This window comes from Ranitomeya variabilis, chromosome 6, assembly GCF_051348905.1.
Source record: "Ranitomeya variabilis isolate aRanVar5 chromosome 6, aRanVar5.hap1, whole genome shotgun sequence".
Lineage (NCBI taxonomy): Eukaryota > Metazoa > Chordata > Amphibia > Anura > Dendrobatidae > Ranitomeya > Ranitomeya variabilis.
The window spans coordinates 75,919,372-75,935,094 of NC_135237.1; positions in this window are offsets into that span (position 1 = coordinate 75,919,372).

Consider the following 15,723-nt stretch of genomic DNA (forward strand, 5'->3'; position numbering starts at 1 on the left):
TGATGCCAAAGGAGTCCCGACCAAGTATTGAGTCCATTTACTGAACATACATTTCAGTAGGCCAACATTTCGGATTTTAAAATCATTTTTCAAGCTGGTGTTATAAAGTATTCTAATTTACTGAGGTAATGACTTTTGGGTTTTCATTGGTTGTAAGCCATAATCATCAACATTAACAGAAATAAATACTTGAAATAGATCACTCTGTGTGTAATGACTCTATCTAAGAGTTTCACTTTTGGTATTGTGCAAATTGCCTCTTCAGAGAAAAAGAGGACTTAACTCTATAGCGCCACCTGTTGGAAGTAGCGATCCTACAAGTCACAATCAACCCTTTAACGAGTCATGCAATATGACTAAAGGCCCCGTCTCACATAGCAATTTACCAACGATCACGACCAGCGATATGACCTGGCCGTGATCGTTGGTAAGTCGCTGTGTGGTCGCTGGGGAGCTGTCACACAGACAGCTCTCTCCAGCGAACAACGATCAGGGGAACGACTTCGGCATCATTGAAACTGTCTTCAACGATGCCGAAGTCCCCCTGCAGCACCCGGGTAACCAGGGTAAACATCGGGTTACTAAGCGCAGGGCCGCGCTTAGTAACCCGATGTTTACCCTGGTTACCAAAAAAAACAAACACTACATACTCACTATCTGATGTCCGTCAGGTCCCTTGCCGTCTGCTTCCTGCTCTGACTGAGCCGCCGTACAGTGAGAGCAGAGCGCCTGCTTCCTGCTCTGACTGAGCCGCCATACAGTGAGAGCAGAGCGCAGCGGTGACGTCACTGCTGTGCTCTCACTTTACGGCGGCAGTCAGAGCAGGAAGCAGACGGCAAGGGACCTGACGGACATCAGATGGTGAGTATGTACTGTTTGTTTTTTTTTACATTTACGCTGGTAACCAGGGTAAACATCGGGTTACTAAGCGCGGCCCTGCGCTTAGTAACCCGATGTTTACCCTGGTTACCAGTGAAGACATCGCTGGATCGGTGTCACACACACCGATTCAGCGATGTCAGCGGGACCTCAACGACCAAAAAAAGGTCCAGGCCATTCCGACATGACCAGCGATCTCACAGCAGGGGCCTGATCGCTGGTACGTGTCACACATAGCGAGATCGCTACTGAGGTCGCTGTTGCGTCACAAAACTAGTGACTCAGCAGCGATCTCGCTAGCGATCTCGCTATGTGAGACGGGGCCTTTAGGATAAAAGCCAAATCAGTATCTCAATTCGCAGACACGGTGTTTCGGGCTGTTGGCCCTCGTCAGTGCAAAGCATGAGAACTAATTTGGCTAGGTGAGAGGAGAAACCTTACCCCTAAGGCTATGTGCACAAGTTGCGGATTTACTGCGGATCCGCAGCGTTATTTTCCGCACAGAAACGCTGCAGATCAGCAAGTGATTTACAGTACAATGTAAATCAATGAAAAAAAAAATGCTGTGCTAATGGTGCGGAAAATTCCGCACGGAAAAGCTGCGGATTAAAAGAAGGAGCATGTCACTTCTTTTGTGCGGATCTGTAGCGTTTTTGTACCCATTCCATTATAGAAATCCGCAGGGGTAAAAACGCATGAAATCCGCAGCAAATTCGCACAAAATCCACATAAAAAACGCAGCAATCCGCACCTGCGTTTTCTGCCAAGAGATGCAAAATCCGCACAAAAAATTCCAGTCAAATCCGCAACGTCTACACATACCCTTAGACTTATGGTATTGAAGAGCTGAAACAAATTAATTTTTTGATGATATTCTAATTTTGTGAGATGCACCTGTAAATATGAGTGTCTGAGCAAAGGGTCTGAATACTTATGACCATGTGATATTTCAGTTTTTCTTTTATTAAATTTGCTAAACTTTCTACATTTCTTTTTTTTTCAGTCAAGATGGGGTACAGAGTGTACATTAATGGAAAAATCAACTTTTTGGAACTTACCAAATGGCTGCAATGAAACAAAGAGTGAAAAATTTAAGGGGTCTGAATACTGTATATACATACAGTATATTACACACACAATAATGGCCTAAAGTATTGGAACCCTTGAAATTGGTCCACAAAATGAAGTATGATAAATCTATTAGCACCCTCATCTTAATATTTGGTTGGACACCCTTTGTAAACAATAACTGCAATCAATAGCTTCCCATAACCATATAACCATCAATAAGCTTCTTACACCTCTCAATCCTGGCAGAGTGCAGTACATAAAGCATAGTTTTTTGCTAAATAAAAGTATTTAGAAAATTGTTTAATATTTAATTGTGTATAATTTATTTTTATATATATATTATTACATTTCTCGGAGAAACCCTTTAAGGCCAAAACCAGTTATATCTATAAGTAGTCAGAAGCCCATTTCATGTACAGAGCATTGGCTGTAGGTGACTGCCGGTTATGAGGTCGCGGAATGTTGTGACATCACGGTGACACATAATCAACTGCCGAACGGAACTTTTCTGAGGGTTTCAGTTAGTGGAGTGTGAGTAACATTATTTGTATCAGCTCCTGATTTATGTCCTATTATATCCCATGTGTCAATGACTTTAGCTCCTGATTTGTGTCCTATTATATCCCATGTGTCAATGACTTTAGCTCCTGATTTATGTCCTATTATATCCCATGTGTCTGTGACTTTAGCTCCTGATTTGTTTCCTATTATATCCCATGTGTCCGTGACTTTAGCTCCTGATTTGTTTCCTATTATATCCCATGTGTCCGTGACTTTAGCTCCTGATTTGTGCCCTATTATATCCCATGTGTCAATGACTTTAGCTCCTGATTTGTTTCCTATTATATCCCAGGTGTCCGTGACTTTAGCTCCTGATTTGTGCCCTATCATAACCCATGTGTCTGTGACTTTAGCTCCTGATTTGTGCCCTATCATAACCCATGTGTCTGTGACTTTAGCTCCTGATTTATGTCCTATTATATCCAATGTATCTGTGACTTTAGCTCCTGATTTGTTTCCTATTATATCCCATGTGTCTGTGACTCTCGCTCCTGATTTGTGCCCTATTATACCCCATGTGTCTGCGACTCTCACTCCTCATTTCCCTCATTCTCTGATATTCACATGTAAAGTGCCATGGAATAAATGGCGCTATAATAATAAATAATAATAATATCTCAACCTTTGTTTCGCTAATGAGAAAAATGTGTCATGTATCCAACCGGCCTTCTCTCTTTGTATCCACCATCCATCCATGCGAACAATACAGTGCAATGTATAGATTAGGCAGAATTAAGAATATAGAGATAACTGCCATAAGTCTTTATCGTTTACTCTTTTTTAATGGTTAGATAACATTTAGAGGGTCTAAGGAGTAAATTTTCTCCTTGTGGAGGCGCCAAGTTGATGTGGGGAGACTTATAGGCCAAGGGGGAGACTTCTAGGCCAAGTAATGCTCCTCTGGGAATTTTAATATACAAGGTGCCTGTTCAGAGGAAGAGGACAGGAGCTTTAGTGCCTCCTATTGGCGATAGCTTTGCTCTAATAAGAAGCAAAATATCCAAAACACTTGTCTGTAAATGCGGCTTCTGGTTTGGCTTCCTATCCAAAGTCATGTGCCAAGGCTCATTCAAGGGTTGATATTGACTTTTAGGATTGCCACCTGTAATGGGTGGCTCTAGAGCTCCTGTACTCTTACTCTGTGAAGAGGTTATTAGCTTGATATATAGATAATTACATTGATAGCTCTTATATAAAGTTTTGACTTAAGGTAAAGAATCTAAGAGGGTTGTACAAGATTTGAAAAATTCTGTCGCATTTCTTCAAACAACAGCGCCACACCTGTCTGCTGGTTGTGTCCGGTATTACAGTTCAGCTCTATTCACTTCTATGAAGCCGAGTTACAATGCTGTTATGGTCCTGGTGGTAGGAACACATGAACTGACCTGATAGGTAAACCAAAACATAGGACAAGCTCTGGGGATGTGGGAACTTTACTGACCGCAATTCTGATCCTATCAAAACACACTATAGGCAGCCGTGGAGCGTTCCTAACTTGGCCTAGACGCCTCTGCACAGCCTGAGAAACTAGCTACCCCTAGAGAGAAACAAAGCCTCACTTGCCTCAGAGAAATTTTCCCCAAAGTGAGAGCAGCCCCCACAAATAATAACGGTGAGTTAAGAGGAAAACACAAACATAGAAATGAAAACAGGTTTTAGCAAATGAGGCCCGCTAAAAACTAAATAGTCAGAAGATAGCAAGGAATCTGTGTGGTCAGTATAAAATACTACAAAAATTATCCACGCAGAGAATACAAAAAGACCCCCACACCGACTCACGATGTGAGGGGCGCAACTCCGCACCCCAGAGCTTCCAGCTAGCAATCAAATAGCATATAAGCAAGCTGGACTGAACTCATCATATACTGAGAAACATTTTCAAATAGCAATAAGAAAAAATAGACTAGCATGAACTTAGCTTCTCCATGAGGAGACAGGTCACAAGGGAAGTCCCAGAGAGATCTGAACCAGTACTGAATACAACGACAGCAGGCAACAAGTAAAGGTCCAAGTGGAGTTAAATAGGCAGCAAGCCTAGCAGGAAACGAGGCAGCTGGAGTCCAGCTACAGACCAGCAGTAACACTCAAAGCCACCAGAGGGAGCCCAAGAACAGAACTCACAAAGTACCACTCATGACCACAGGAGGGAGCCCGAGAACGGAATTCACAACGGTACACCCCCCCTGAGGAGGGGTCACCGAACCCTCACCAGAGCCCCCAGGCCAATCAGGATGAGCCAAATGAAAGGCACGAACCAAATCGTCAGCATGGACATCAGAGGCAACAACCCAGGAATTATCCTCCTGACCATAGCCCTTCCATTTAACCAAGTACTGAAGCTTCCGTCTCGAAATACGAGAATCCAAGATCTTCTCCACCACATACTCCAATTCTCCCTCGACCAACACCGGAGCAGGAGGATCAACAGAAGGAACCACAGGCACCACATACCTCCGCAACAAAGACCTATGGAACACATTATGAATGGCAAAAGATGCTGGGAGGTCCAAACGGAATGACACAGGATTGAGGATTTCTGAAATCTTATAAGGACCGATGAAACGAGGTTTAAACTTAGGAGAGGAAACCTTCATAGGAACGTAACGAGATGACAACCATACCAAATCCCCCACACGAAGTCGGGGACCCACACAGCGACGGCGATTAGCAAAGCGCTGAGCCTTCTCCTGTGACAACGTCAAATTGTCCACTACATGGTTCCAAATCTGCTGCAACCTATCCACCACAGAATCCACCCCAGGACAGTCAGAAGGCTCAACCTGACCCGAGGAAAAACGGGGATGAAAACCAGAATTACAAAAAAAAGGCGAAACCAAAGTAGCAGAACTAGCCCGATTATTGAGGGCGAACTCAGCCAATGGCAAAAAAGTCACCCAATCATCCTGATCAGCAGAAACAAAACATCTCAGATAAGCTTCCAAGGTCTGATTAGTTCGTTCGGTTTGGCCATTTGTCTGAGGATGGAAGGCCAAAGAAAAAGACAAATCAATGCCCATCTTAGCACAAAAGGACCGCCAAAATCTGGACACAAACTGGGATCCTCTGTCAGACACAATGTTCTCCGGAATACCATGCAAATGAACCACATTCTAAAAAAACAGCGGAACCAAATCAGAGGAGGAGGGCAACTTAGGCAAGGGCACCAAATGGACCATTTTAGAAAAACGATCACAAACCACCCAGATGACAGACATCCTCTGAGAGACTGGAAGATCCGAAATAAAATCCATGGAAATATGCGTCCAAGGCCTCTTCGGGACAGGCAAAAGCAATCCACTGGCACGAGAACAGCAAGGCTTGGCCCGAGCACAAATCCCACAGGACTGCACAAAGGAACGCACATCCCGCGACAAGGAAGGCCACCAAAAGGACCTGGCCACCAGATCCCTGGTACCAAAAATCCCAGGATGACCCGCCAACACAGAAGAATGAACCTCCGAAATAACTCTACTGGTCCATCTATCCGGGACAAACAGTCTCTCCGGTGGACAGCGGTCAGGTCTATCGGCCTGAAATTCCTGCAGCACCCGCCGCAAATCAGGGGAGATGGCAGACAAAATCACCCCCTCTCTGAGGATACCAGCCGGCTCAGAAACTCCTGGAGAGTCAGGCACAAAACTCCTAGAAAGGGCATCAGCCTTCACATTCTTTGAGCCCGGAAGGTACGAAACCACGAAATCAAAATGGGAGAAAAACAGCGACCAACGAGCTTGTCTAGGATTTAACCGCTTGGCAGACTCGAGATAAATCAAATTCTTGTGATCCGTCAAGACCACCACACGATGCTTGGCTCCCTCAAGCCAATGTCGCCACTCCTCGAATGCCCACTTCATTGCCAACAACTCCCGATTACCAACATCATAATTCCGCTCGGCAGGCGAAAACTTTCTAGAAAAGAAAGCACATGGTCTCATCACCGAGCCATCAGAGCTTCTCCGTGACAAGACAGCCCCTGCTCCAATCTCAGAAGCATCAACCTCGACCTGAAAGGGAAGAGAGACATCAGGCTGACGCAAGACAGGAGCCGAAGAAAACCGACGTTTCAGCTCCTGAAAGGCCTCAACGGCCGCAGAAGACCAATTCGTCACATCAGCACCCTTTCTAGTCAAATCCGTCAATGGTTTAACCACACTAGAAAAATTAGTGATGAAACGATGGTAAAAATTAGCAAAGCCCAAGAACTTCTGAAGACTCTTCACCGATGTAGGTTGAGTCCAGTCATAGATGGCCTGGACTTTAACTGGATCCATCTCGATAGTAGAAGGGTAAAAAATAAAGCCCAAAAAGGAAACCTTCTGGACTCCAAAGAGACATTTAGAGCCCTTCACAAACAAGGCATTGGCACGCAAGACCTGAAACACCATCCTGACCTGCTTCACATGAGACTCCCAATCATCAGAAAAGACCAAAATATCATCCAGGTACACAATCATAAATCTATCCAGATACTCTCGGAAGATGTCGTGCATGAAGGACTGAAACACGGAAGGGGCATTAGAAAGCCCAAAAGGCATCACCAAGTACTCAAAATGACCTTCGGGCGTATTAAATGCTGTTTTCCATTCATCGCCCCGCTTTATACGCACAAGATTATAAGCTCCTCGAAGATCTATCTTGGTGAACCAACTAGCCCTCCTAATCCGAGCAAACAGATCAGACAGCAGAGGAAAAGGGTACTGAAATTTGACCGTGATTTTATTTAGAAGGCGATAATCTATACAGGGTCTCAGAGAACCATCCTTCTTGGCCACAAAAAAGAACCCTGCACCCAAAGGTGACGAGGACGGACGAATATGCCCTTTCTCCAAAGACTCCTTTATATAAGTCCGCATAGCGGTATGTTCAGGTACAGATAAATTAAAAAGTCGACCCTTAGGGAACTTACTACCAGGAATCAAATTTATAGCACAATCACAATCCCTATGAGGAGGTAGGGCACTGGATTTGGGCTCATCGAATACATCCTGGTAATCCGACAAAAATTCAGGGACTTCAGAAGGAGTAGAAGAAGCAATTGACACCAGAGGAACATCGCCATTTACTCCTTGACAACCCCAACTTGACACAGACATTGCTTTCCAATCCAGGACTGGATTATGAACCTGCAGCCACGGCAGACCCAACACGACAACATCATGCAAATTATGTAACACTAGAAAGTGAATAACCTCCTGATGTGTAGGAGTCATGCACATAGTCACTTGAGTCCAGTACTGAGGCTTATTCTTGGCCAATGGCGTAGCATCAATTCCCCTTAGTGGAATAGGGAATTGCAATGGCTCCAAGATAAAACCACAGCGCCTGGCAAATGACAAATCCATCAAATTCAGGGCAGCGCCTGAATCCACAAAAGCCATAACAGAGTAGGATGACAGAGAGCAAGTAAAAGTAACAGACAAAATGAATTTAGGCTGTACAGTACCAATGGTGACAGACTTAGCGAACCTTTTTGTGCGCTTAGAACAGTCAGAGATAACATGAGTGGAGTCACCACAGTAAAAGCACAACCCATTCTGACGTCTGTGATTTTGTCGTTCAATTCTGGTCAGAATCCTGTCACATTGCATAGACTCAGGCTTCTGTTCAGAAAACACCGCCAGATGGTGCACAGGTTTGCGCTCCTGCAAACGCCGATCAATCTGAATGGCCAAAGACATTGACTCATTCAGACCCACAGGCGTGGGGAACCCCACCATAACATCCTTAAGGGCTTCAGAAAGACCCTTTCTGAAAATCGCTGCCAGGGCACACTCATTCCATTGAGTGAGCACAGACCACTTCCTAAACTTCTGACAGTAAACCTCTGCTTCATCCTGACCCTGAGAGAGAGCCAGCAAAATCTTTTCTGCCTGGTCCACTAGATTAGGTTCCTCATAAAGCAATCCAAGCGCCAGAAAAAACGCATCCACATTTAGCAATGCAGGATCTCCTGGCGCCAGGGAGAATGCCCACTCTTGAGGGTCACCACGTAACAAAGAAATAATAATTTTAACTTGCTGAGCAGGGTCAACAGAGGAACGAGGTTTCAGAGAAAGAAACAATTTGCAATTATTTTTGAAATTCAAAAACCTAGACCTATCTCCAGAGAACAGCTCAGGAATTGGTATTTTAGGTTCTAACATAGGACTGTGAATTACATAATCCTGAATGCTTTGTATCCTTGTAGCGAGCTGATCCACACAAGAGGACAGACCTTGCATGTCCATATCTGCAGCTGAGTCCTGAACCACCCAGAGATTAAGGGGAGGAAAGAGGCTAAACACACTGCAGAGGAAAAAAAAAAACCTCAGAGCTTCTCTTATCCCTCTTTTGCTATGCATTAACACTTTACGGGCCTGCTGTACTGTAATGGTCCTGGTGGTAGGAACACATGAACTGACCTGATAGGTAAACCAAAACATAGGACAAGCTCTGGGGATGTGGGAACTTTACTGACCGCAATTCTGATCCTATCAAAACACACTATAGGCAGCCGTGGAGCGTTCCTAACTCGGCCTAGACGCCTCTGCACAGCCTGAGAAACTAGCTACCCCTAGAGAGAAACAAAGCCTCACTTGCCTCAGAGAAATTTTCCCCAAAGTGAGAGCAGCCCCCACAAATAATAACGGTGAGTTAAGAGGAAAACACAAACATAGAAATGAAAACAGGTTTTAGCAAATGAGGCCCGCTAAAAACTAAATAGTCAGAAGATAGCAAGGAATCTGTGCGGTCAGTATAAAATACTACAAAAATTATCCAAGCAGAGAATACAAAAAGACCCCCACACCGACTCACGATGTGAGGGGCGCAACTCCGCACCCCAGAGCTTCCAGCTAGCAATCAAATAGCATATAAGCAAGCTGGACTGAACTCATCATATACTGAGAAACATTTTCAAATAGCAATGAGAAAAAATAGACTAGCATGAACTTCGCTTCTCCACGAGGAGACAGGTCACAAGGGAAGTCCCAGAGAGATCTGAACCAGTACTGAATACAACGACAGCAGGCAACAAGTAAAGGTCCAAGTGGAGTTAAATAGGCAGCAAGCCTAGCAGGAAATGAGGCAGCTGGAGTCCAGCTACAGACCAGCAGTAACACTCAAAGCCACCAGAGGGAGCCCAAGAACAGAACTCACAAAGTACCACTCATGACCACAGGAGGGAGCCCGAGAACGGAATTCACAACACAATGCCAAACACAAGCCGTGGACAGGTGCGGTGCTGTTTTTAGTGAAAACAGTTAGTGTTTTAAGGAATTGTGCAGGACTAGAAAAACATATCTCATGGATACTGGATTGGTTGTTGGGGTTTGTCACTTCCGACAGTTACTGTTGTTACTGGTGATTAGTAATCCATGAAATGTGATGACATCACACAGTGACATCATGCTACCTGCCGAGAGGACACTCACTAGAGGGCTGCAGTCGGCAGTGAAGTGTAGGTAAACTTTGTACTAGCCTCTTATGTCCTTTATTATGTTCTGATAGTTTCTCGTTTATCTATAGGTATTAACCCTGTAATGTCAGGACATCACTTCCCTTTAAAAAAGTAATCTTTATGTAATGAGCTGAGGTGCCAGCAGCTGACCCTTCCCTCCTTCAATTCTTCACTAATATCACAACAGGAATGAAATACAATGTCTGCTATAATTCTACTTTTTCTTTCATTTTATAGTTTATGAGCGAGAATCTAGAGAGGAGAATGAGGTAAATGCTAACTTACCCTAAATCTGCAATTTCTCTGATAGACTAGGGTCACTATATAGCAGAGAGTCACCTTCCATGTCACCCATCATCTCCTGCAATTCTGCTTCCCACAGGGAAACATTGCAGCTCCATGTGAGAACGGCAGGTGACTCCGTATTACCGCCGAGCACGAGCCGAAGGGCAAGTTCAGACGTGGCAGATTTATAGTGCCCAAATTTTGGGAAATTCATTCATTGAGGGGGCATTGTGGGCTCCCTTCACATGTCCGTATAATACCAATACTGGAATAAACAGTACCGGTGTCATCAGTGTACTATCCGTGTGCTATCAGTGTGTCATCAGTGTGCTATCAGTGTGTCATCAGTGTGTCATCAGTGTGTCATCAGTGAGCCATCGGCCGGTTTCACACGTCAGTGGCTCCGGTACGTGAGGTGACAGTTTCCTCACGTACCGGAGACACTGACTCACGTAGACCCATAAAAATCAATGCATCTGTGCAGATATCATTGATTTTTTGCGGACCGTGTCTCCGTGTGCCAAACACGGAGACATGTCAGTGTTCGTGGGAGCGCACGTATTACACGGACCCATTAAAGTCAATGGGTCTGTGTAAAACACGGACCACACACGGACCTTCTCCGTTTGCAGTCCGTGTGGCGTGCAGGAGACAGCGCTACAGTAAGCGCTGTCCCCCCCACTGGTGCTGAATCCGCGATTCATATGTTCCCTGCAGCAGCGTTTGCTGCAGAGAAAATGAGCAAGAAAGAGAAAAAAGGCACTACCGTAAAAGCCCGCACACTACACCAAATAGTAATAATATAAAGCTTTATTAAGTACACCAAAACAGCAGAAAAAATGCATAAAACATAAGTAAAAACAGAGCAATAGCACCCCACTCCTGGACCCCCTATGCTGTGAGGGCACTACATCCACAATCCAAATGGTAAATAGAATGATGACAATAAATACATAATTACAAAAAATATCAACATGAATATAAATATACAATAGTAACCATACACAATCCCAATGGTTAATAGAATGATGACAATAAATACACAGTAACAAAAATATCAATATAAATATACAATAGTCACCATAAACATATATAGTAATGCCCCAAGAATAACAGATGGCAAAAGACCTCCTATAGCAATCATGAATATATTAAAAAAAAAAAAAAAAAAAAAAAAAAAAAAAAAAAAAAAAGGAAGCAAAGCGCAGCTAATATAGTGGCCAGCATAAATCCTGTTTGGGCGAGTATATACCTATAGCCCAGTCAAAGTAATGGCCACGATAACAAATGCTATAGTTAACCCACCATAGCCCATGAAAGACAAATAGTAAGGCCCGCACAAAAAAGTAAGTGCAATAAAGGCCCTGTCATATGTGCAAATGGAGTCGCACAGATCTGAAGCTGCAAGCCATAATATAAATCAAGACCCAGACAAAATAAGAGGGAGATACCAACCAGAAGGGGGCCCCAGATGAAAGTAAGAGCGGGGTGCGACCCAACGCATATCGCCGTAACCCGTACGGCTTCGTCAGGGGAAGATGTGTACACATGGATGCCAGGCACATAAATACCTGCTGGCTGATTGATGTACCAGGTGCAGGTGTGGACCACAGGTGCATGAGAGAGGCATGAATGCAGGAGCCGGAAATGAGATGTAAATCACAGCATTAAGCTGCGCATGAGCAAGAAAACATGGCACAACAGTGCCAGCGTGGGGAGATGAGAGGCAGGACAGGCCCAGGTACACCCCACATAGTGGCGCCAGTCCGCGCATGAACATAGCGACACGGCGCCTGCGTGTAAAAATCACAGGCAAGAAAAGCCTAGGCGTACATAAAACAGTAGCGCTGGCCCGTGTATAAGCGCAGGATCATCAAAACACAGCGCCTGCGTAGAGAAAAGGCGCAGATAGTCAGCACACACAGCAGAAGGCAGCGCCCGACTAATAAAGCTGCAGCGCAGCGGGCACCTGCAGCGAGAGCACCCATGAGCCGGTCAGCATAAGCACGGCCAGAGCGGCCAGGATACAGGACAGAACAACGGGCCCGTATATATATGCACACACACACACATGAATAGACAAACAAATAACATAAAAAGTACAAGACAAAGTACTGCAAAAAAAAAAAAATATTAAAAAATATCCGTGAACAAGTAAATACATATATACACATACCCAAGTGAGACAACAGATATAATACTAACAAAGGAGAGCCATATAAACTACAAATGGCGAAAAAAAAAAAAAAAAAAAAAAATTATATATATAAATAATAATAAAAATAATAATAATAATAAATAAAAAGAAAATGAAAGAAAATTTTTTATTATTAAGATTGAAAATTAATTATTTTGCTTTTCCCCTATTTTTTACAGGTGCCACATGTCCCTCTCCTATTCTGGGCCTTTTTTACGTGATCATCTGGTTCCTATATGGTTTGGATGTGGGATTGCCTCCAGCATCCCTGGGATAAATTTGGAAACTAACTACTGACATCTCGGATATACTACATACCTAGTCTTTAGAGTCTTCGATTCCGTCTCTCCTGGATCTTCATGGGGGCCTACATTTACCTATATTGGCTATTGTCGCATTCTCCTACGGATTGGATTTTCTGTGGCTCTTTTTGTATATGGCCCATTTTTTCTGCTCTTGGCAAATGTTTGCATTATATGTTTTTTCTTTAATTATTATTATTATTATCATTATTATTATTATTATTTCCTTTTCTCTTTTTTTTTTTTTTTTTTTTTCCCCCCCCCAGCATTTCTTAGTCTAGTGCGCGTCCAATATGGTCTTGGGGTCGATATAGGTTATGATTACGGGTCTTGACTTTTTGATAGTCTGACATATGTATTTAATTCTCTATTATACATTAACATACTGCATACTGTTCTATGGGCCCCCGTTGCATTGACTGTGGAGTCTGTGGGCTTATTCCTAATTTTTTCAATCTTAATAATAAAAAATTTTCTTTCATTTTCTTTTTATTTATTATTATTATTATTTTTATTATTTATATATATAATTTTTTTTTTTTTTTTTTTCGCCATTTGTAGTTTATATGGCTCTCCTTTGTTAGTATTATATCTGTTGTCTCACTTGGGTATGTGTATATATGTATTTACTTGTTCACGGATATTTTTTATTATTTTTTTTTTTTTTTTTTTTTGCAGTACTTTGTCTTGTACTTTTTATGTTATTTGTTTGTCTATTCATGTGTGTGTGTGTGCATATATATACGGGCCCGTTGTTCTGTCCTGTATCCTGGCCGCTCTGGCCGTGCTTATGCTGACCGGCTCATGGGTGCTCTCGCTGCAGGTGCCCGCTGCGCTGCAGCTTTATTAGTCGGGCGCTGCCTTCTGCTGTGTGTGCTGACTATCTGCGCCTTTTCTCTACGCAGGCGCTGTGTTTTGATGATCCTGCGCTTATACACGGGCCAGCGCTACTGTTTTATGTACGCCTAGGCTTTTCTTGCCTGTGATTTTTACACGCAGGCGCCGTGTCGCTATGTTCATGCGCGGACTGGCGCCACTATGTGGGGTGTACCTGGGCCTGTCCTGCCTCTCATCTCCCCACGCTGGCGCTGTTGTGCCATGTTTTCTTGCTCATGCGCAGCTTAATGCTGTGATTTACATCTCATTTCCGGCTCCTGCATTCATGCCTCTCTCATGCACCTGTGGTCCACACCTGCACCTGGTACATCAATCAGCCAGCAGGTATTTATGTGCCTGGCATCCATGTGTACACATCTTCCCCTGACAAAGCCGTACGGGTTACGGCGATACGCGTTGGGTCGCACCCCGCTCTTACTTTCATCTGGGGCCCCCTTCTGGTTGGTATCTCCCTCTTATTTTGTCTGGGTCTTGATTTATATTATGGCTTGCAGCTTCAGATCTGTGCGACTCCATTTGCACATATGACAGGGCCTTTATTGCACTTACTTTTTTGTGCGGGCCTTACTATTTGTCTTTCATGGGCTATGGTGGGTTAACTATAGCATTTGTTATCGTGGCCATTACTTTGACTGGGCTATAGGTATATACTCGCCCAAACAGGATTTATGCTGGCCACTATATTAGCTGCGCTTTGCTTCCTTTTTTTTTTTTTTTTTTTTTTTTTTTTTTTTTAATATATTCATGATTGCTATAGGAGGTCTTTTGCCATCTGTTATTCTTGGGGCATTACTATATATGTTTATGGTGACTATTGTATATTTATATTGATATTTTTGTTACTGTGTATTTATTGTCATCATTCTATTAACCATTGGGATTGTGTATGGTTACTATTGTATATTTATATTCATGTTGATATTTTTTGTAATTATGTATTTATTGTCATCATTCTATTTACCATTTGGATTGTGGATGTAGTGCCCTCACAGCATAGGGGGTCCAGGAGTGGGGTGCTATTGCTCTGTTTTTACTTATGTTTTATGCATTTTTTCTGCTGTTTTGGTGTACTTAATAAAGCTTTATATTATTACTATTTGGTGTAGTGTGCGGGCTTTTACGGTAGTGCCTTTTTTCTCTTTCTTGCTCATGTAGTTCATTACTACCGGCCCCTTGGCACCTCCCTGTTACTTTGACTATAGTTGTGCGCCTGGTTTCTCTTTATTATACAATTTGCTGCAGAGAAAATATGAATAATAGTGTTTAAAATAAAGATCTATGTGTCCGCCGCCCTCCCACCCCCTGTGCGCCCCCCTGCTGTTCTGAAAATACTCACCCGCTTCCCTCGCTCCGTGTGGTACCCACTCGCCATACGGGCGGCACACGTGTGCCGCACGTATGGCCTACGTGAGTTCCCAGGCACACAGACACGGATAACTCCGGTACCGATTTATTCCGGTACCGGAATTATCTGGACGTGTGGGACAACCCTCAGTGTGTCATCAGTGTGTCATCAGTGTACTATCAGTGTGTCATCAGTGTGCTATCAGTGTGCCATTAGTACTATCAGTGTGCCATCAGTGAGAAAGCTCATAGCGTTATTGTGGTATTAGAGTACACACTATTTAGAAACCGATTCAGTGCCAATTGTGGTAATTTACAAATTATTAAAATATAACCTTTAATTCAATAGTATAAAAATGGGGTTATTTGTCCTATATTACTGTATTTGGTGTTTGTCTTTTGTATATACATTTTTTATATTATCATTTAATTAAAGTTTATATTTTAATAATTTGTAAAATAACAAAATTGGCAGTGAATTGGTGTCATCAGTGTGTCACCCATGTGCCATCCATGTGACATCCGTTTTTTTCCAGTATGGCTTAATAAAAACCAAAGCTTCTCCTATACTTTGCAGTGTTAAACATGTACAGTACACGGACGGCACATGGATGATACACGAATGCCATCCGTGTGCTGTACGTGTTGTACATGGACCCATAGACTTGCATTGGCCCGTGTCATCTGTGCTGCTGGTAAAACGCGGACATGTGAGCAGCCCTATAGGTTATAATGGGTACGCGTGGATA